The following is a 23749-nucleotide window of genomic DNA, read 5'->3' as shown; positions in this document are numbered from 1 at the left end:
AATATGTGTGTTTTAGAAGATGTGATGCCTTGTATTGTTTCAGAAGTCTGATTAAGGCTAAGACAAGTTCTTTTACATCCTTTCTAGAAAGTTTTTATCTTTTTCTAATAAGCATTTTAGAAATTAGGTTTTACCATTCATAATGTAATATATTGATAACATCAAGAAACTTATTTCCAGTATCCTTCTCTTGCATTATTAAGATAGATTCTTAGTCTTTGGGCGAATTTTTGTTAATGTTGAATCTTTTATTTTCCATTAAGTGTTCACCCATAGACGCTGATTGTCAAATGTAAAGCCTTTTATAATGTTAATGTCAAGGTATATTTTCAGGATTTGAAAAACATAAGTAGTGCCAGGAAAAATTACGTGAGCTTTTTTCTTTTAGCTTTGGTCTTGGGCAGCTACAGAAAAGACCATAGACTAGGAGTTGAATTTACAGGGAGAAGGGTTACTGTGCACCATGAAGTGAGCAGACGTTTAGTTGGCCAGTACGGAGAAAGTTAGGGAAGAATATGGTCTGAGAAGTGGCTGGAGAAGTGGGTAGGGGTCAGACTATCAGCAGTGTTATGAGCCATGTTATAGCTATTGCAGTGTTGAGAAAGTTCTCTGGAGTGATGGATAGTGTTAAGTGGTGCACCCAAGGAGGGCATGGGGGAGTTATCCTCCCCCAGTGCAGTTGGTCTTGCTTTGAAATGGGTTACATTTATGACATTAAAGTAAGTTTTGTTTTTAATTGAAGTATAGTTGATTTACAATGTTATGTTAGTTTCTGGTGTACAGCAGAGTGACTCAGTTATACATATAGATACATATTCTTTTTCATATTCTTTTCCATTATGGTTTATTACAGGATATTATATGTAGTTCCCTGTGCTATACAGAGGACCTTGTTGTTTATTTTATATATAGTAGTTTGTATCTGTCAATCTCAAACTCCTAATTTATCCCTCCCCCACCCCCTTTCCCCTTTGGTAACCATAAGTTTGTTTTCTATGTCTCTGAGTTTGTTTCTTTTTCATAAATATGTTCATTTGTGTCATATTTTAGGTTCTGCTTATAAGTGATATCTTATGGTATTTGTGTTTCTCTTTCTGAGTTACGTCAGTATGATAATCTCTAGGTCCATCCATGTTGCTGCAAATGGCATTATTTCATTCTTTTTTACGGCTAGTATTCCACTGTGTATATATACACCACATCTTCTTTATCCATTCATCTGTCGCTGGACATGTAGGTTGTTTCCATGTCCTGGCTATTGTAAATAGTGCTGCTGTGAACATTGGGGTGCATGTATCTTTTCAGATTATAGTTTTCTCTGGATATATACCCAGGAGTGGGGTTGCTGGATCATATGGCAACTCAATTTTTAGTTTTTTAAGGAACCTCCATACTGTTCTCCATAGTGGCTGTATCAATTTACATTCCCACCAACAGTGCAGGAGAGTTCCCTTTTCTCCACACGCTCTCCAGCGTTTGTTGTTTGTAGATTTTTTTGATGATGGCCATTCTGACTGGTGTGAGGTGGTACCACATTGTAGTTTTGATTTGCATTTCTCTAATGATTAGTGATGTTGAGCATCTTTTCATGTGCCTGTTGGCCATCTGTATATCTTCTTTGGAGAAATGTCTACTTAGGTCTTCTCCCCGTTTTTTGATTGGGTTGTTTGTTTTTTTGTTACTGAGTTGTATGAGCTGTTTGTATAATTTGGAAATTAAGCCCTTATTGGTCACATCATTTTCAGATATTTTCTCCCAGTCCATAGGTTGTCTTTTCATTTTGTTTATGGTTTCCTTTGCTGTGCAAAAGCTTATAAGTTTGATTAGGTCCCACTCGTTTATTTTTGCTCTCGTTTCTATTGCTTTGGGAGACTGAGCTAAGAAACCATTGGTACAATTTATGTCAGAGAATGTTTTGCCTGTGTTCTCTTCTAATTTTATGGTGTCATGTCTGATATTTAAGTCTTTAAGCCATTTTGAGTTTTCTTGTGTATGGTGTGAGGGTGTGTTCAAACTTCATTGATTTACATGAGGCTGTCCAGCTTTCCCAGTACCGTTTGCTGAAGAGACTGTCTTTTCTCCACTGTACATTCTTGCCTCCTTTGTTAAAGCTTAATTGACCATAGGTGTATGGGTTTGTTTCTGGGCTTTCTATTCTGTTTCATTGATCCATGTGTCTGTTTTTGTGCCAATACCACACTGTTTTGATTACTGTGGCTTTATAGTATTGTCTGAAGTCTGGGAGGGTTATGCCTTCAGCGTTGTTCTTTTTCCTTGGGATTGCTTTGGCAATTCTGGTTCTTTTGTGGTCCCATATAAATTTTAGGATTATTTGTTCTACTTCTGTGAAAAATGTCTTGGGTAATTTGATAAAATGAGTAAGTATTAAGACCCATTGGGCCTGCTATTATAAGAAGCAGTTTATAGCATCAGGCTATTTACAGAGTTTTTCAGCCTTGACTCTGTGGCATATTTGGCTATATGATTTTTTATTGTGGGGGATTATCCTGTGCATTGTAGGACCTCTAGCAGCATTCCTGGCCTGTACCTTCAAGAAGCCAGTAGCACACCATCCCCAGCTATAACAACCAGAAATGTCCCTAGATGTTGTTTGGGGGGATGGGTACTAAAATTGACCCCAATTGCTAACCAAGGAGTTATCAGGATCAATAATAACATGCATATTTTCTGGCAGCTGATGCCATTTGCAGCATCAGGCTTAGTCCATATCCTGAAGCTCCTGATTCCCAGATGTCCTAGTTTAATTCTGCAACCTCCCACAGCTAGGAGTAGGAAGTTCCTGGTCACAGCTGTCTCTAGGGCTCTGTTATTAGCAAAAGGCAGCAGTAATGATATAATTGGAGGCTGTTGCTTCCATCTTGAATTGTTGGAAGTGAAGGGTCAGATTAAGACAAGTAGCACAGTTAGAGTAGCGCAGGTTGATATGGAAACAGAAGGAACAACGGTACAAGTCAACATCAAGAAAGCAGTACGTTTGACTCATAAATATCTGAAGGCATATATATTGGTTGGCATGGCCCATTGATGTATTTCAGTCACCTTTAGGGAGGCAGTATAATGTCGAGGTTAAAAATAAGGTCTCTGAAGCCGGACTGCCAGATTTGAATCCCAGTTCATCACTTGCTAGCTGCATGTCATTAAGCACATTTCTTAATCTTTGTGTTCTCTTACCTGTAAAACAGGAATAACAATGGTATCTAGGTTTGCGAGTTGTGGTGGGTTTGAATGAGTTAATGCATAATTAGAATTAAATCAGTTAGTATGTGAAAAACGTATAGAACAGTGCCTGACACTTGGTATGTACTCATTGTTAGCTCTTACTATTCTGGTAGGGCTCCATTTGCAAGAGGATACATTATTTAAATTCTTTAACCTTCCTAGCCCTCAGTTTTCTCATCTGTAACATTGGGAAAATCTTATCCACCTTACAGGGCAGTTGTGAAGGTTAAATGAAATATTTCCTGTAATGTGCTTATTATTAGCACAGTGCCTGGCATGTAGAAGGTAGTTAATTAAGGTCAGCTTTTTGGTTATTATTGGCATATTAGATTAGGGAATCATGAAGGTATCAAACAAGTGCCATAGCTAACTTGTTCACTAACATTCTCAAAAGTTTCTAGACCATTTCATAGTTATCACTTGGTATGCAGAAGCACTCATAAAGATAATATAAGACCTTTTCACATTTATCCACTTTTTGCAGGTCAGCTGTCAGGCTCTTATGTTGCAAGCAAATGAAACCAACTCCAGCTCACTTACATAGAAAAGACATTTGCTAAGAGGATCTGATGTAGCTTACTGGAAGGTTGGAAAACCAGTATGCATGCTCCTATCTGGGAGTATGCTCCAAATCACAGTTCAGCACGATTTCAGTGAGGGCACTGTCGCTGCCATTGCTTAGCACTGGCCCTAGCACCTCGCACTGCCAGGACTCTGGTGACTAGCTCTGGTGACTGGGTTCTGCCCCTGGTGCTGTGGCCACTGCTGAAGGCATTTGGTCTCACTACAGTTGTGGCTGCCCCAGAGTGAGTTCCTCATCATTCCTCTTTCTTGTTATCGCTAGTTTCTGATTCCAGGTCTGGGGCAAGTGCCTTTGATTTGGCAGAGCCAAGGTCATATGGCAGTGCCCCCAGAGCTTGGGAAACAAATAATTATAATGTAACCTATATACCACTTATTATATGCCAGATACTTTTCTAAGTACTTTATATTTTATTTTATCCTCACAACAACATCGTAAGGTAGGCACAATACTATTATCATTTTACTGATGAGGAAAGAGAATTTTAGGAAGTTTACATAGCTAGTATGTGGAGGAGCCAGGGATTGAACTCAAGTAATCTGGCTCCAGATAGTTGCTTGATTATATGGTGTTTTGAGCTTTTATATAGTAAGAAGCAGGCTCTGCCTTTCCCCAGACTTATGTGGAGGCTTTCCCCAACATTGTGGGGGACTGTGGCTGGGCAGCCAGGAGAATGAGATATACACAGTACTTGGCTAAAAGTCTGACTTGGCAAACCAGTCATTGCCTCTATGGCTGCCTTAAAAGATCTAGGATGAGGGACACTGGATCTGAGGAACAGAGGGATTTTTTTTAATGCTCTGCCATTTTTTAGATATTCTCTTAGAGGCGAGTGCTTGTGAATTTTCAGACTCTGGATCAAACAGAATATATGTCTGTAAATGACACTAAGGATTCTGCAGTAATTTTTATAGTGAGAGGGTATTGACCTAATTTATTTTTGTCATGAACACATATTTTGGAAGGTGACAAACTTTATTTGCTACTGGGTTGTAGAGCTGCAAGTCTGATCTTCTTGTAGGTGGGCAAGGAAGATCATGATCAGGGCCATATGCCTCCCCCCATCAGACTAGTATGGTCTTCCTGAGGGTGGATTTTGGGCTTTCAGGCAAAACAGATCCTCTGTCCTTAGAGATAGTAGAATGGAATTCACCCTTAAAAAAAATTGACAGTTTATTGAAGTAAATTTTGCATATGATAAAATGCATCCATTTAAAATATGCAGTTTGATGAGTTTTTTTTTTTACATCTTTATTGGAGTATAATTGCTTTACAATGGTGTGTTAGTTTCTGCTTTATAACAAGGTGAATCAGTTATACATATATTCCCATATCTCTTTCCTCTTGGATCTCCCTCCCTCCCACCCTCCCTATCCCACCCCTCTAGGTGGTCACAAAGCACTGAGCTGATCTCCCTGTGCTATGCGGCTGCTTCCCACGAGCTATCTATTTTACGTTTGGTAGTGTATGTATGTCCATGCCTCTCTCTCACTTCATCCCAGCTTACCCTTCCCCCTCCCCATATCATCAAGTCCATTCTCTAGTAGGTCTGTGTCTTTATTCCTGTCTTACCCCTAGGTTCTTCATGACATTTTTTTTCCTTAAATTCCATATATATGTGTTAGCATACGGTATTTGTCTTTCTCTTTCTGACTTACTTCACTTTGTATGACAGACTCTAGGTCCATCCACCTCATTACAAATAGCTCAATTTCGTTTCTTTTTATGGCTGAGTAATATTCCATTGTATATATGTGCCACATCTTCTTTATCCATTCATCCAATGATGGACACTTAGGTTGTTTCCATCTCTGGGCTATTGTAAATAGAGCTGCAATGAACACTTTGGTACATGACTCTTTTTGGTTTTTTTTTTTTTCTTTTTTTTGCGGTACGCGGCCCTCTCACTGTTGTGGCCTCTCCCGTTGCGGAGCACAGGCTCCGGATGCGCAGGCTCAGCGGCCATGGCTCATGGGCCCAGCCGCTCCACGGCATGTGGGATCTTCCTGGACCAGGGCACAAACCCGTGTCCCCTGCATCAGCAGGCGGACTCTCAACCACTGCGCCACCAGGGAAGCCCCATGACTCTTTTTGAATTATGGTTTTCTCAGGGTATATGCCCACTAGTGGGATTGTTGGGTCATATGGTAGTTCTATTTGTAGTTTTTTAAGGAACCTCCATACTGTTCTCCATAGTGGTTGTACCAATTCGCATTCCCACCAGCAGTGCAAGAGTGTTCCCTTTTCTCCACACCCTCTCCAGCATTTATTGTTTCTAGATTTTTTGATGATGGCCATTCTGATTGGTGTGAGATGATATCTCATTGTAGTTTTGATTTGCATTTCTCTAATGATTAATAATGTTGAGCATTCTTTCATGTGTTTGTTGGCAATCTGTATATCTTCTTTGGAGAAATGTCTATTTAGGTCTTCTGCCCATTTTTGGATTGGGTTGTTTGTTTTTTTGTTATTGAGCTGCATGAGCTGCTTATAAATTTTGGAGATTAATCCTTTGTCAGTTGCTTCATTTGCAAATATTTTCTCCCATTCTGAGGGTTGTCTTTTGGTCTTGTTTATGGTTTCCTTTGCTGTGCAAAAGCTTTGAAGTTTCATTAGGTCCCATTTGTTTATTTTTGTTTTTATTTCCATTTCTCTAGGCGGTGGGCCAAAAAGGATCTTGCTGTGATTTATGTCATACAGTGTTCTGCCTATGTTTTCCTCTAAGAGTTTGATAGTTTCTGGCCTTACATTTAGATCTTTAATCCGTTTTGAGCTTATTTTTGTGTATGGTGTTAGGGAGTGATCTAATCTCATACTTTTATATATACCTGTCCAGTTTTCCCAGCATCACTTATTGAAGAGGCTGTCCTTTCTCCACTGTACATTCCTGCCTCCTTTATCAAAGATAAGGTGACCATATGTGCGTGGGTTTATCTCTGGGCTTTCTATCCTGTTCCATTGATCTATCCTTCTGTTTTTGTGCCAGTACCATACTGTCTTGATTACTGTAGCTTTGTAGTATAGTCTGAAGTCAGGGAGCCTGCTTTCTCCAGCTTCGTTTTTCGTTCTCAAGATTGCTTTGGCTATTCGGGGTCCTTTGTGTTTCCATACAAATTGTGAAATTTTTTGTTCTACTTCTGTGAAAAATGACAGTGGTAGTTTGATAGGGATTACATTGAATCTGTAAATTGCTTTACGTAGTAGAGTCATTTTCACAATGTTGATTCTTCCAATCCAAGAACATGGTATATCTCTCCATCTATTTGTACCATCTTGAATTTCTTTCATCAGTGTCTTATAATTTTCTGCATACAGGTCTTTTGTCTCCTTAGGTAGGTTTATTCTGAGATATTTTATTCTTTTTGTGAAATGGTAAATGGGAGTGTTTTCTTGATTTCACTTTCAGATTTTTCATCATTAGTGTATAGGAATGCCAGAGATTTCTGTGCATTAATTTTGATTAGCTCTAGTAGTTTTCTGGTAGCATCTTTGGGATTCTCTATGTATAGTATCATGTCATCTGCAAACAGTGACAGCTTTACTTCTTTTCCAATTCGGATTTCTTTTATTTCCTTTTCTTCTCTGATAGCTGTGGCTAAAACTTCCAAAACTATGTTGAATAAGAGTGGTGAGAGTGGGCAACCTTGTCTTGTTCCTGATCTTAGTGGAAATGGTTTCAGTTTTTCACCATTGAGGACAATGTTGGCTGTGGGTTTGTCATATATGGCCTTTATTATGTTGAGGAAAGTTCCCTCTATGCCTACTTTCTGCATGGTTTTTATCATAAATGGGTGTTGAACTTTGTGGAAAGCTTTCTCTGCATCTATTGAGATGACCATATGGTTTTTCTCCTTCAATTTGTTAATATGGTGTATCACGTTGATTGATTTGTGTATATTGAAGAATCCTTGCATTCCTGGAATAAACCCCACTTGATCATGGTGTATCATCCTTTTAATGTACTGTTGGATTCTGTTTGTTAGTATTTTGTTGAGGACTTTTGCATCTATGTTCATCAGTGATACTGGCCTGTAGTTTTCTTTTTTGTGACATACTTGTCTGGTTTTGGTATCAAGGTGATGATGGCCTTGTAGAATGAGTTTGGGAGTGTTCCTCCCTCTGCTATATTTTGGAAGAGTTTGAGAAGGATAGGTGTTAGCTCCTCTCTAAATGTTTGATAGAATTTGCCTGTGAAGCCATCTGGTCCTGGGCTTTTGTTTGTTGGAAGATTTTTAATCACAGTTTCGATTTCAGTTCTTGTGATTCGTCTGTTCATATTTTCTATTTCTTCCTGGTTCAGTCTTGGCAGGTTCTGCATTTGTAAGAATTTGTCCATTTCTTCCAGGTTGTCCATTTTATTGGCATAGAGTTGCTTGTAGTAATCTCTCATGATCTTTTGTATTTCTGCAGTGTCAGTTGTTACTTCTCCTTTTTCATTTCTAATTCTATTGATTTGAGTCTTCTCCCTTCTTTTCTTGGAGTCTGGCTAATGGTTTATCAATTTTGTTTATCTTCTCAAAGAACCAGCTTTTAGTTTTATTGATCTTTGCTATCGTTTCCTTCATTTCTTTTTCATTTATTTCTGATCTGATCTTTATGATTTCTTTCCTTCTGCTAACTTCGGGGTTTTTTTGTTCTTCTTTCTCTAATTGCTTTAGATGCAAGGTTAGGTTGTTTATTTGAGATGTATTTCTTAAGGTAGGGTTGTATTGCTATAAATTTCCTTCTTAGAACTGCTTTTGCTGCATCCCATAGGTTTTGGGTCATCGTGTCTCCATTGTCATTTGTTTCTAGGTATTTTTTTGATTTCCTCTTTCATTTCTTCAGTGATCACTTCGTTGTTAAGTAGTGTATTGTTTAGCCTCCGTGTGTTTGTATTTTTTACAGATCTTTTCCTGTAATTGATATCTAGTCTCATAGCGTTGTGGTCGGAAAAGATACTTGATACAATTTCAATTTTCTTAAATTTACCAAGGCTTGATTTGTGACCCAAGATATGATCTATTCTGGAGAATGTTCCATGAGCACTTGAGAGAAATATGTATTCTGTTGTTTTTGGATGGAATGTCCTATAAATATCAGTTAAGTCCATCTTGTTTAATGTATCATTTAAAGCTTGTGTTTCCTTATTTATTTTCATTTTGGATGAAAGTAGGGTGTCCATTGGTGAAAGTAGGGTGTTAAAGTCCCCTACTATGAATGTGTTACTGTCGATTTCCCCTTTTATGGCTGTTAGTATTTGCCTTATGTATTGAGGTGCTCCTATGTTGGGAGCAACATACAATTGTTATACAATTGTAATTGTTATTACAATTGTTATATCTTCTTCTTGGATCGATCCCTAGATCATTATGTAGTGTCCTTCTTTGTAACTTCTTTTTTTTAATTTTAACATCTTTATTGGGGTATAATTGCTTTACAATGGTGTGTTAGTTTCTGCTTTATAACAAAGTGAATCAGTTATACATATATATATGTTCCCATATCTCTTCCCTCTTGCGTCTCCCTCCCTCCCACCTTTCTGTAACTTCTAATAGTCTTTATTTTAAAGTCTGTTTTGTCTGATATGAGAATTGCTACTCCAGCTTTCTTTTGGTTTCCATTTGCATGGAATATCTTTTTCCATCCCCTTACTTTCAGTCTGTATGTGTCTCTAGGTCTGAAGTGGGTCAAGATCTTGTAGACAGCATATATATGGGTCTTGTTTTTGTATCCATTCAGCCAATCTGTGTCTTTTGGTGGGAGCATTTAGTCCATTTACATTTAAGGTAATTATCGATATGTATGTTCCTATTCCCATTTTCTTAATTGTTTTGGGTTCGTTATTGTAGGTCTTTTCCTTCTCTTGTGTTTCTTGCCTAGAGGAGATCCTTTAGCATTTGTTGTAAAGCTTGTTTGGTGGTGCTGAACTCTCTCAGCTTTTGCTTGTCTCTAAAGGTTTTAATTTCTCCATCAAATCTGAATGAGATCCTTGCTGGGTAGAGTAATCTTGGTTGCAGGTTTTTCTCCTTCATCACTTTAAATATGTCCTGCCAGTCCCTTCTGGCTTGCAGAGTTTCTGCTGAAAGTTCAGCTGTTAACCTTATGGAGATTCCCTTGTGTGTTATTTGTTGTTTCTCCCTTGCTGCTTTTAATATGTTTTCTTTGTATTTAATTTTTGACAGTTTGATTAATATGTGTCTTGGTGTGTTTCTCCTTGGATTTATCCTGTATGGGACTCTCTGTGCTTCCTGGACTTGATTAACTATTTCCTTTCCCATATTAGGGAAGTTTTCAACTATAATCTCTTCAAATATTTTCTCAGTCGCATTCTTTTTCTCTTCTTCTTCTGGAACCCCTATAATTCGAATGTTGATGCGTTTAATGTTGTGCCAGAGGTCTCTGAGACTGTCCTCAGTTCTTTTCATTCTTTTGTCTTTATTCTGCTCTGCAGTAGTTATTTTCACTATTTTATCTTCCAGGTCACTTATCCGTTTTTCTTCCTCAGTTATTCTGCTATTGATCCCATGTAGGGTATTTTTAATTTCATTTATTGTGTTGTTCATTGTTGTTTGTTTCATCTTTAGTTCTTCTAGGTCCTTGTTAAATGTTTCTTGCATTTTGTCTATTCTATTTCCAAGATTTTGGATCATCTTTACTATCATTGTTCTGAATTCTTTTTCAGGTAGACTGCCTATTTCCTCCTCATTTGTTAGGTCTGGTGGGTTTTTATCTTGCTCCTTCATCTGCTGTTTGTTTTTCTGTCTTCTCATTTTGCTTATCTTACTGTGTTTGAGGTCTCCTCTTTGCAGGCTGCAGGTTCGCAGTTCCCGCTGTTCTTGGTGTCTGTCCCCAGTGGCTAAGGTTGGTTCAGTGGGTTGTGTAGGCTTCCTGGTGGAGGGGACTAGTGCCTGTGTTCTGGTGGATGATGCTGGATCTTGTCTTTCTGGTGGGCAGGTCCGCGTCTGGTGGTGTGTTTTGGGGTGTCTGTGGACTTTTTATGATTTTAGGCAGCCTCTCTGCTAATGGGTGGGGTTGTGTTCCTGTCTTGCTAGTTGTTTGCCATAGGGTGTCCAGCACTGTAGCTGCTGGTCGTTGAGTGAAGCTGGGTGTTGGTGTTGAGATGGAGATCTCTGGGAGATTTTCATCGTTTGATATTATGTGGAGCTGGGAGGTCTCTTGTGGACCAGTGTCCTGAAGTTGGCTCTCCCACCTCAGAGGCACCGCACTGACTCCTGGTTGCAGCACCAAGAGCCTTTCATCGACATAGCTCAGAATAAAAGGAGATAAAGTAGAAAGAAAGAATTAGTAGAAAAGAAAGAAAGAAAGAGAGAGAAGAAAGGAAGGAAGGAAGGAGGAAGGACGGAAGGAAGGAAGGAAGGGGAAAGAAAGGAAGGAAGGAGGAAGGAAGGAAAGGAGGGAGGAAGGAAGGAAGGAAGGAGGGAAGAAGAAAAGAAAGAAAGAAGATAAAGTAAAATAAAGTAAGATAAAATATAATAAAGTTATTAAAATAAAAAATAATTATTAAGAAAAAAATTTTAAAAAAATAAAAATGGACGGAAAGAACTCTAGGACAAATGGTGGAAGCAAAGCTATACAGAGAAAGTCTCACACAGAAGCGTACACATACACACTCAAAAAAGAGGAAAAGGGGAAAAAAATCGTAAATCTTGCTCTCAAAGTCCACCTCCTCAATTTGGGATGATTCGTTGTCTAAAGGAGGGAAGCAAGGAAAGAAGGAAAGAAAGAAGATAAAGTAAAATAAAATAAAGTTATTAAAATAAATAATTATTAAGAAAAATAATTATTAAAAATAAACGGACGGATAGAACCCTAGGACAAATTGTGGAAGCAAAGCTATACAGACAAAATCTCACACAGAAGCATACACATACACACTCACAAAAAGAGGAGAAGCAGAAAAAATCATAAATCTTGCTCTCAAAGTCCACCTCCTCAATTTGGAATGATTCGTTGTCCATTCATGTACTCCACAGACGCAGGGTACATCAAGTTGATTGTGGAGCTTTAATCCGCTGCTTCTGAGGCTGCTGGGAGAGATTTCCCTTTCTCTTCTTTGTTCTCACAGCTCCCGGGGCTCAGCTTTGGATTTGGCCCCGCCTCTGCTTGTAGGTCTCTGGAGGGCGTCTGTTCTTCACTCAGACAGGACGGGGTTAAAGGAGCAGCTGCTTCGGGGGCTCTGGCTCACGCAGGCCAGGGAGAGGGAGGGGCACGGAGTGCGGGGCGAGCCTGCGGTGGCAGAGGCCGGCGTGACGTTGCACCAGCCTGAGGCGCGCCGTGCGTTCTCCCGGGGAAGTTGTCCCTGGATCCCGGGACCCTGGCAGTGGCGGGCTGCACAGGTTCCCCGGAAGGGGGGTGTGAATAGTGACCTGTGCTCACACACAGGCTTCTTGGCGGCAGCACCAGCCTTAGCGTCTCATGCCCATCTTTGGGGTCCGTGCTTTTAGCCGCGGCTCGCGCCCATCTCTGGAGCTCCTTTAAGCAGCGCTCTTAATCCCCTCTCCTCGCGCCCCAGGAAACAAAGAGGGAAGAACAAGTCTCTTGCCTCTTTGGCAGATCCAGACTTTTCCCCGTACTCCCTCATGGCTAGCTGTGGTGCACTAACCCCCTTCAGGCTGTGTTCACACTGCCAACCCCAGTCCTCTCCCTGCACTCCGACCTCTCCCTAAAGCCTGAGCCTCAGCTCCCAGCTCCGCCCCTCCCCGGCGGGTGAACAGACAAGCCTCTCGGGCTGGTGAGTGCCGGTCAGCACCGATCCTCAATGCGGGAATCTCTCCGCTTTGCCCTCCGCACCCCTGTTGCTGTGCTCTCCTCCGCGGCTCCGAAGCTTCCCCCCTCCACCACCCGCAGTCTCCGCCTGCGAAGGGGCTCCTAGTGTGTGGAAACCTTTCCTCCACAGCTCCCTCCCACTGGTGCAGGTCCCGTCCCTATCCTTTTGTCTCTGTTTATTCGTTTTTCTTTTGCCCTACCCAGGTACGTGGGGAGTTTCTTACCTTTTGGGAGGTCTGAGGTCTTCTGCCAGCGTTCAGTAGGTGTTCTGTAGGAGTTATTCCACGTGTAGATGTATTTCTGGTGTATCAGTGGGGAGGAAGGTGATCTCCGCGTCTTACTCTTCCGGCATCTTCCCCTCCTTGATGAGTTTTGACAAATGTATAAACTTGGGAAACCCATAATCACAATCGAGATACAGGTAAAGTTTCTTGTGCCCCTGTGCCATCAGTCCTCCCCTATCCACCCCTCTCCCCAGGCAACAACTGATTCGTTGTGATAAATTAATTTTGTGTGTTCTAGAGTTCTGTATAAATGGAATCATATAGCATGTATTCTTTTTGTGTCTGGCTGTTTTTGGCTCAGCATAATATTATGAGATTGATCAACAGTTATTGCATGCATCAGTAATTCACTTGAGGAATATCCCATTATATGTATGTACTATAATTTGTTTATCCATTAACCTGTTAATGGGCTTTTTTTTTTCTTCTAGTTTTGGGCTCTTAAGAGTAAAGCTGCTATGAATACACATATACAAGTCTCTTTGGGACATTTGTTTTTATTTTTCTTGTGAATGCTTAGGTACAGAATGACTGAGTGATATGATCAAGTGTATGTTTACTTTCATAAGAAATTGCTAAACAGTTCTCCAAAGTGAAGTAGTTTTGTACATTTCCTCCAGCAGTGTATGCAAATTCCAGTTACTCTTTACCAACACTTGGTATTGTCAGTCTTTTTAAACTTTAGCCACTGTATTGGGTATATAGTTGTATCTTCTTGTAGCTTTAAATTGCATTTCCTTGATGATTAGTGATGTTGAACATCTTCTCATGCACTTACTTGCTATTCATTTGTTTTCTTTAGTGAAGCGTCTGTTAAAATTTTGGGCCATATTTTATTTGGGTTGTTTGTTGTCTTATTGAATTTTAAGACTTATTTATATATTTTGAATACCAGTCATTTGTCAGATACATATCTTACATCTGTCTTCTCCCTATCTGTGGCTTGCCTTTTCATTTTTTTAATGGTGTCTTTTTGAAAAGAAGTTTTTAATTTTGATGAAGTCCAGGTTATCAGTGTTTCTCTTATTGCTTATGTTTTTTGTTTCCTAAGAAATGTTTGCCTACCCCAAGGTCATTGTTCAGTCTACTAATAAGCCCGTCAAAGGCATTCTTCATTTCTGTTATTAAGTGATTTTTATCTCTAGCATTTCTTTTTGGTTCTTTCTTAGGATTTCTACATCTCTGCTTATGTTGCTCGTCTGTTCATGCATGCTGTCTACTTTATCCATTACAGCCCTTAGCATATTAATCATAGTTGTTTTTAAATTCCTGGTCTGATAATTCCAACATCCCTGCCATTTCTGATTGTGATGCTTGCTCTGTGATCTCAAATTGTGTTTTTTTGCCTTTGGAAACCTTGTAATTTTTTCCTTTATAGTCAGCCATGATGTATCAGGTAAAAGGAACTGCTGTAAATAGGCCTTTAGCAATATCTGGGTAAGGTGTGGGAGGAGGGAAGCACTGTATAGTCCTATGATTAGGTCTCAGTCTTTTAGTGAGCCTGTGCCTCTGGATTATGAACTTCACAAGCGTTTCTCAGTTTTTCTGTCCTCCCCTTAGGTGGGACAGGATAGTTAGAGTGTGCGGGGTTTGGGTATTTCCCTTCCTCATCTCTGTTAGGTGCTGGTTTTACCCAAGCAGGTTAGGTTCTGGTTTCTCCTGAGGGTAGGCTTTGTTAAGAACAGAGTGCTTGGTGTATTTCAAAATGGTTTCAATTCTCCACCACTTGCTGGAAGGATGAGGGGGTTTTTCTGCGGTATTTGCAGGGGTAACCTGGTCTGGCTCGTGGAAGCAAAACTCAATATTGTGGGACCCTGCTTATGACTGGGTCCCCCTGGAGTCTTTAGTTCTCACAGTTGTCCACACTGAGCCTCCAGCAGCTCATCGATTACAGTTCAGGTTTTCCTACCCCAGCACTGGTTTCTGAGGTGTTTTTTGCTGTGGTGAGCCATGGCTCCCTGCATTTGCCTTTCTCTCCAATTTTGGGAGTAGCGGTGTGCCCTGTGTCTCCCCTTTTACGAATCCAAGAAGAGTTGTTGACTTTTTAGTCTCTTCAGCTTCTTACTTGTTGTTAGAATGAATTGGTGACTCCCAAGCTCCTTCCATGCAGAAACGAAACCAGAAGTCAAGGTCATGACTGAGTACTTCCTCACACCAAGATTACCACTGTTCTGCCTACAGTCATCGTTCCTTATTGGTTTTCTTTTTGAATTGAATCGTATGGTATGTACTCTTTGGGCCTGGCTTCATTGGCTCAACATTGTCTGTGAGATTTTTTGTTTTTAATAGCCACAGTTCTGTTTTATTGCCGTGTAGTGCTCCTTTGTATGATTATGCTACAGCTTCTTTATCCATTCTACCATTGATGGACATTTGGGTTGTTTCCAGTTTTTAGCTATTTTGGATAAAGCTGCTATGAATATTCTTGTATTTGTTTTATGATGGACACATGCACTATGTTTCTTGGGGATATTTCCTAGGAGTGGAGTTGCTGGGTCATAGGATAGGCATATGTTTAACTTTAATATAAAATACTGCCAAAAAGTTTTCCACAGTGCTTTTACCAATTTTTACTTGCACCAGCAGTGTATGAGAATCCACATACTTGCTAACGCTTGGTTTTGTCAGTCTTTCTAAATTTGGCCATTCTAATGGGTGTACCATAGTATCTGATTTGTGGTTTTAATCTGCGTGACAAGTTGAACTGAATGACTTGTAGATCCTCCCTGATACTAAAGTTTTATGTTTGTTTGTTTGTTTAAAGAGTCTAGTGCCTGCTTATAGCAGTGGTTCTCAATTAGCTACACGTTGGAATCACCTGGTGAACTTTTAAAACTTTAAGTTCCCTAGGTAGTTCTAAGATTCAGAGAGGGTTGAAAATCATTGGCATTTATGGATGAAACAGTCTTTGCCTCTCAGGACTTTGCTCTACCCTTTGGTGAGTGACATGTTCGTCTTCCTCCTTTCCCAAGCCAAAAATTGGGTAGGGGGCAGGGAGGGGGCATGGGTTATCCTACATTCCTCCCCCTTCTTGATCCCCCACAATCTAGTCACTCTGTCTTTTACTTTACCTCCTAAAGAACTCTTGAATTTACCTTTTTCCATTCCCACAACCTTAATTTAGATCTTTATTATTTCTTACTTGGACTGTAAAATACTTCCTAAATAGTTCTTCTACTTCTAGTCTTTCCTTCTTTCCCTTCAGTCTAACCTCCTACCAGACTGTCCTCTAAAATAAATTGATCAGATTCTTCTGCTTCTTCCTCCCTTATCCCTTTTAGGAGAAGTCCACACTTCTTGGTCTGGCATTTATAAAGTCCATCATGATAGTCTCCTGCATACTTTTCTAGCCTCTTTTGTTATTTTTATTTTTCAAACTTTAAATTTTGATAAAATTTCATACAGAAAACTTAAACTCTTTACCCAGATTCACCAGTCATTGTTTTGTCCCATTTACTTTAATGTTTTCTCTTTATATATATATATATATAGTTTCTTCTCTTTTCAACCATTTGAGAGTGATTTGCAGACATCGTGTCCCTTTATTCCTAAGAACAAGGACTTTTTCTTATATAATCTCAGTACTTTTATCAAAATTAGAAAATTATTTAGGAAATTGATACAGTACTATTATTCAATCCACAGTTGTTCCAGTAATATCCTTTATAGCTATTTTTTTCCTATTTTGTGATCCAGTCCATATTGTATATTGTATTTAGCTGGCATTTATCTTGTCTCCTTTTATCTGCAACAGTTCATCTACTTTTATTTTTCATGAGCTTAAGCTTTTTGAAGTATGCGAGCCAGTTTTTCTACTGCCTACCATCTATTTCCTTGATTTTTGGTCTTTATTATTATTTCCTTCCTACGTCTTATTTCTGGTTTAATTTGCTCTTTTTCTGTTTTCTTAAGGTACAATCTTAGATTGTTGGTTTAAGATCTTCCTTCTATTCAAATATAAGCATTTAAAGCTATAAATTTCTCTCTAAGCTTTGCTTTAGGTGCATCCCACAAATATTGCTATGTTGTGTTTTCATTATCATTCAGCTCAAAATATTTTCTTTCTCTTGTGGTTTCTTCCTTTTCACATTAATTTTTTAGATGTGTTATTTAATTTCCAAATTTTGGGGGTTTCCTGCATATCTCTATGGATTGATTGTAATTAAATTCCACTGTGGTCATAGAGCATTCTCTATATGATTTCACTCTTTTAAAATTTATTGAGTCTTGTTTTATGGCACCAAATATGACCTGTTTTGCTAAATACATCATGTTTGTGTGAAAATAATATGTATTCTGCCATTATTAAGTTTCCTAGTCCATAAATATTAGTCAGGGTGGCTGATGGTGTTCAGATCTTCTATGTCTATGCCAGTTTTCTTTGTCTAGTTGTTCTTTCAGTTGCTGTAAGAGTGGTGGTAAAGTCTCCAAAGATGATTGTGGAGTTGTCTGTTTCTCCTTTTAATTCAGTCAATGTTTGTTTCATTTATTTTGAAGCTCTATTATTGGAACCAACATACACATTTATGATTGTTACATATTCCTGATGAATTGATCATTTTATCATTATGAAACATCTCTATCTTTGGTAATACTTAAAAAAAACCCTATTTTATCAGATAGTAGTAAAACCATGCCAACTTCCTTATGCCTACTCTTTGCGTGGTGTATCTTTCTCCATCCATTTATTTTCCATCTATTTATACCTTTGGCTTTAAAGTGCATCTCTCATAGATAGAAGATAGTAGTGTCATTTAAAAAAAATATCCAGGTAATTCCCTGATGGTCCAGCGGTTAGGACTTTGCACTTTCATTGCCGAGGGCCCAGGTTCAATCCCTGGTTGGGGAACTAAGATACCGCAAGATGTGTGGCATGGCCAAAAATAATAATAATAAAAAAATTCCACTCTGACAATCTCTGCCTTTTAACTAAAATGTTTAGTCCAATAATATTTAATGCCATTATTGATGTGGTTGATTTTGTATCTACCCTCTTAGTTTCTTTGTTTTTTACTTCTTTCCTCTGTATTTTTTCTCTCCTCTTTTCCTGCCTTTTTATTTATTATCTGAATATTTTAAAGAATTTCACTTTTATTTTCCTGGTAATTTTTTAGTTACACTTCTTTGCATTATACCTCTAGTGGTTGCCATGGTTATAGAATATATATTAAACTTTTCATATTTTACTTATAATTAATAATGTACTGCTTTTCTCCTAAAACATAGAAATTTTGTATCCTTTTAGGTCCATATTTCCCTTACCTCCCCCCTTGTTCTTTAATACAGTTGTTTTATATATATTATATCTAGATACATTGTAAACCACAGAAATGATGTTGTAACATTTGCTTTAAGCAGTTTTATGGCTTATAAAGGATTGAGATGAAAAGGCAAAAAGAAAAAAAAATGTTTTTTGCATTTACACAGGGAATTACCATTTCATTTCCTTCTCATTCTCTTCTGAACATCTATTTTTTCTGTCTGGTTTTATTTCCCTTCAGCCTGAGAACTTCCTTTAGCATTTCTTGTAGTTCAGGTCTGCTGGTGATGAATTTTCTTAGTTTTGTCTGAAAATATCCTTAATATCCTCTCTAATTCTTAAAGGATATTTTCACTGGATATAGAATTCTAGGTGGACAGTTTTCTTCTTTTTACCACGGTGTCCCACTCTCTTCTGGCCTTTACAGTTTCTGATGAGAAATCAGACATTAGTTGGATTGTTGTTCTCTGATAGTAATATTTTTTTTCTCTCTTGCTGCTTTTGAGGTTACCCTTTTCTCTCTCCTTTTCTTCTGGTATTTTACTTACACATAAATTGGAATATTTAATATTTTCTTACAGGTCTGTGAAGCTCTTTTTCTTTAGTCTTTTTTTCTCTCTGTTCTTTACCTTGGATAGTTTATATTGATTTAATTTAGTTTTATTTTACTCTTTCCTGTCATCTTCATTTGGCTAGGTCCATCTAGTGAATATTTTCTTTGAAAAATTGTAGTTTTCAATTCTAGAATCCATTTGCTTCATTTTTACTATGCTGAGATTTCCTGTTATTTTTCACTGATATTTTTGATTCACTGAAAATATTTTGTTTTACTTAATTGAAGGTATTATAATAGTGTCTTTTAAATCCTTATCTGTTAGTTCCAATCTCTTGTTCATCTCAGAGCCAGACTAAATTGATTTTCTTTTCCCTTGGGAATTCTGTTTCATTTTCTTGGTTCATTATATACCCGATAATTTTGGATTGTATCCTGAACGTTTTGAACATTGAGATGTGAAGATCCTGGATTCTGTTATTTTTCTCCAGTGAGTATTGCTTCCTTTGTTTTGGCCGATACTTTTCTTGGCTGGACTTGCATTACAAACTGTTTCTTGGGTGGCAGCTCTGGTCTCAATTCAGGTCTTTTGGCTTTAGGTGAGCTCAGTCGAGTCTGTTCTGTGCAGGTACCTTGAGGGGTTAGAGATGTGAGTAGACAGAGTTTGGGAATCCCCTTTCTGGATCTTTCCTTTTCAGGATTCCCCTATACCTTTTACTTTTGTGAGCTTAACTTTTCCCCGACTCAGAAGGACTAGTTTTCCCCTGGATGCTCTGGCAGCTACCGGGTGCACAGCATAGATAGGATTTAGTTTTAGGCTAAAAGCCAAGGAGATGGAAACTTGCTTGCATAGCTCCCTATCTCCCCTCCTCCAAGCAAGCCTGTGCTCTCCACCAGAGTCTCTTTACTCTCCAGTGGTTTCAATTAATTGCTTTTTAAATTGTGTTCAGCTTTTACAGTTGTTTTCTGTGCAGGGTTGGGGAGGTTTAGTATAGGGGCTTAGTCCATTAGTTCCAGAAGCAGAAACCTGTCCTCGGAAGCCTCCTATTGTGGTTTTCCTCCTACCCTGCTTGCCATCCCTTATAAGTTTCCTTTGCTAGTTCCTCCCATGTCCAAATATTGGGGTGTCCTAGAGCTCAGTCTAAAAACCTCTCTTTTCTATCTACATCAACTTTCTAGATCAGAGGTCAAGCCAAATCCATGCCTAGTCATTTATGTATTGCCTGTGTCTGCTTTTGGGCTATAACAGCAGAGTTGAGTAGTTATAACAGAGACCTTACAGCTCACAGAGCCTAAAATGTTTGCTATTTGGCCCTTTATAGAAAATGTTTGTTGACCCCTGTTCTAGGTGACCTTATCCAATCCAAGGAATTTAAATGTCATCTACACACTGATGACTTCTAAATTTCTTATCCCCAGCTTCAAGCTTTCTTCTGGACTCAGGCTCATATATCCAAGAGCCTAGTAACCTTATCCACATAAACCTTAATATGTCCTACACTAAACTTTAGCTATTTTCTCTATGTTGTGCTCCACCCCAAGTCTTGCCCAGATCTATTAACAGCAATTCCACCTTTCCAGCTGTTCGGGCCAAAAACCTCTGTAGTTGTCCTTCACCTCTCTTTTTCCCATCTTTCACGTCTGTCTGTAAGGAATTCCAATTGGTTCTACCTTCAGAATATGCCTAGAATCTAACCACTTCTTACCTCCTCAGCCACTGTCACCTTTCTCCAAGCTACCATTATCTCTTGCTTAGATTATTCCATTAAATTGTTCTTCTTGCTTCTGCCTTTGCTCACTTATAGTTTAATGCAACACAGCAGGAAAAAAGTGATTCTTTTTAAACATAAGTCAGGTCATTTCACTCTACGTTCAAACCTTCAAGTGGCTTCTCATTTCACTAAGAATAAAATCCGAAGTTTTATTATGGTCTTTAAAGCTGCACATGTTCTTGCCCTTCGCTGCCTCTCTGACATTTCCTTCTGTTCTCCTCTGGCCCTCAAGCTGCATGGCCTTCTTCTTGTTCCTTGAAAAGCTGAGCATGTTCCCACCTCCTCGTCTTTGTATTTACTATTTCTTCTGCCTGGGATTCTGGACTCCCGGATATCTTTATGGCTCACTCCCTCACTTTATTCAGTTCTCACAAAAATATGATACCTCTTCTGAGGTTTTCCCTGACTGCCTTATTTAAAGCAGCACATTCATGAACACATGCCCATTAGCATTTATGACTGTATAACATGTGTATTTATTTATTTGTTTTCCCCAACTAGGATATGAGCTCTTTGAGGGTAGGGAGTTTGGTCTGTTTTGTTCACCAGTCTACCCTGAGTATCTGATTGTGCCTGGCACGTGAGAGAGCTCAATAAATTAGTAGAACCGATGAATGTATGCATGAATAATCACCATTCTACCCAAATTGCTTTAGTTGCAGTTTCTAGAATATACTAGACTCTATTCTCCTGTTATTCCTTCTATTTAGAATCTCTCCTTTACTGTGTCCCCATCTGTCATCCTATAAGATTCAGCTTAAATATCACCTCTGATTAAGTCTTCCCTCTGAGTGCTCACCACACTGTACTGTAATTATTTTTTACCAATACTTCTAGTTCCTAGAAGCCTAAGATCTGATTTCTGTTTCTATTTCATCCCATGCATATTGCATAGAAGATAGTAAATACCTGTTGAATCACCAGCTATTTTTAGGAGGAAGAAAGTAAGAGCATATTTTACAATTTGGAAGAGTGATGATTGTTTAGATAGCTAGATCTTAATCTTCCTATTGGATTAGAGACCTAGTGTCTGTACAACTCTTAACCACAAGGAGCAGAAACTTAACTCCAGTAGCCTCAGGTAAGCTGGGTATATTGTAAGGAGGCAGTGGCAGTGAGCAAAATAGGGATCTCAAAAGAAGCCAAGATGCTGAGATCCTTCAATGGAAAAAAGAAAGTCTCTCCAACAAATGGCGCTGGGAAAACTGGATATCAACATGCAAGTTGGACCCTGTCTTATACCATACACAAAACCAGCTCCAGAATGTATCTAAGACCTAAATGTAAGACCTATAACTATAAAACTCTTAGAAGAAAAGCTTATGATAGTGGATTTGGCAAAGATTTCCTGAATATGACATCAAAAGCACTGGCAACAAAAGTAAAAATAGACAAATTGGGGGCTTCCCTGGTGGCGCAGTGGTTGGGAGTCCGCCTGCCGATGCAGGGGCCCCGGGTTCGTACCCCGGTCCGGGGAGGATCCCACATGCCGCGGAGCCGCTGGGCCCGCGAGCCATGGCCACTGGGCCTGCGCGTCCGGAGCCTGTGCTCCGCGGCGGGAGAGGCCACGGCAGTGGGAGGCCCGCGTACCGCAAAAAAAAAAAAAAAAAAGAAAGGAAATTTTGACATATGTCCAACATGGATGAATCTTGAGGATATTATGTAAAGTGAGATAAGCCAGTCATAAAAAGTCAAATACTATATGATTCCATTGGTATGAGGTATTCAGAACAGTCAAATTCATAGAAATAGAAAGTAGAATGATGCTTGCCAAGGGCTCTGGGGGAGTGAGGGAGGGGAATGGAGAGTTGTTTAATGGGTGTAGAGTTTCAGTTTTGCAAGATGAAGAAGTTCTGGAGATTGCACAGCAATGAGAATACTATACATAACACTACTGAGCTATATGTTTAGAAATGGTTAAGATGGTAAATTTTACGTTACACGTTTTTTACCATAATAAAAAAAAAGATTTTCATAAGGTCATAATTTAGAAACAGAGGAAGATCTAGATACAGATAACACTTTGTCAACAAACTTTGACGAGTTTGATAACACTTGTCAAGTAGAGTTTGTGAATTTTTAAGCTGTGACTTTTCATCAAAATAATTCTACTCTTTGCTCTTCTTGTGCTTTCATTTGTCATCCCAGTACCCTAGTTGACTGATTCGCTCAGCATCCCCAACTCAAACCTTCAGAAAGGGTCTGATTAGCTCAGGAAATTCCTCTTTCCTCTGTTGGGCAGTGGTTTTCTAACCCGGCCTTATCTTGAAACCTGCAGCTTGCGAGGCTTTGTGTCAGGGGTTCTTCTTTGGTTCAATCAGGGGCCACCCCTTAATTGGGGACTGTGAAAGAGACAGTTTGTCTTAGTAGAGATCAGTGAAAGTCTGTAAATATATGCATAAAAGTAGCCAGATATAATTTAAATAAGACATTTCAAATCCTTTTAAAGTAGATACTGCTTTAGAATAATAATAAGGAAGATATAGTGGATGCTATGGTGAGGGGCTCAGTTACCTCCTTTAGGACCAGGGCTGTCCTTCCAGGAGTGATGCCTGCTGAGGGCTCATAGCTGTGTCTCCCCAGGAATTGCCTCTGCCAAAGAGTACTGCCTTGTGCACGATTATATCCCTATCCAGGGGATAGCCTGCATCTAATAACCAGGGGTAGGGATGCGGGGGTACAAAGGCCTGGCCCCCTTCCCTTAATTTGGAACAACTTTAAAGAGCCATCTCGGCTTCAGTGCTCCATATACGATTGGCCAAGGCCTATGATGTAACAACAGCATTGCAGCTCTGTCCAGTCTTACTACCCTCACTCACTGCATTCAGAGACCCTTCCCCCAGAATCCAATCTAAAGCAGAGAAGTTTTTGTTTTCCCCTCTTGAACTTTTGAAATCTTCTCTCTGAAATTTTTTTTTTAATTTTCAAGTCTTACATGAGATGTTCAGTTTATTAATTCCCTCACTAATTTCGAGCCTGTGGTAAGGTGAACTGTGAAATACGGCATTTTTAAACCAGTATTTTTTAAATAAGATATTTAGGAATGCAAGGAAATAACTGAGTTTTCTGGGAAATGTTTTAAGTGATATTAACAGGATTTTGCCTTATTATAAAAGTTCTCTTTTCATTGGCTTAACCAAGTTCAGTTTGATATTTTAGTCTTTTATTAAAACTGTCTCCATATAATTAAAGTACACTGATTTTGAGATACTTGGTAATTCACTTTTTTTGTTTTGCTATTTCGACATTTCCCCTTGGTTTGTTTTACTGCAGTGATATCCATGAGAA

General features: G+C 39.0%; 1 protein-coding gene and 1 non-coding gene across 14 annotated transcripts in view; both read left to right on the top strand.

Moving 5' to 3' along the window:
• The window catches only part of ARFIP1 (ARF interacting protein 1), a 134755-nt gene that overhangs the window by 23951 nt on the left and 87055 nt on the right, over nt 1–23749 (top strand). The window lies entirely within an intron of this gene.
• TRNAE-UUC (transfer RNA glutamic acid (anticodon UUC)) lies at nt 17653–17725 on the top strand. Its single transcript has one exon. It is a non-coding gene; the product is annotated as a tRNA-Glu (tRNA).

This window comes from Tursiops truncatus, chromosome 5 (genome assembly GCF_011762595.2).
Source record: "Tursiops truncatus isolate mTurTru1 chromosome 5, mTurTru1.mat.Y, whole genome shotgun sequence".
In the NCBI taxonomy this organism is placed as follows: domain Eukaryota; kingdom Metazoa; phylum Chordata; class Mammalia; order Artiodactyla; family Delphinidae; genus Tursiops; species Tursiops truncatus.
This window is presented reverse-complemented; position numbering and strand designations above follow the sequence as displayed.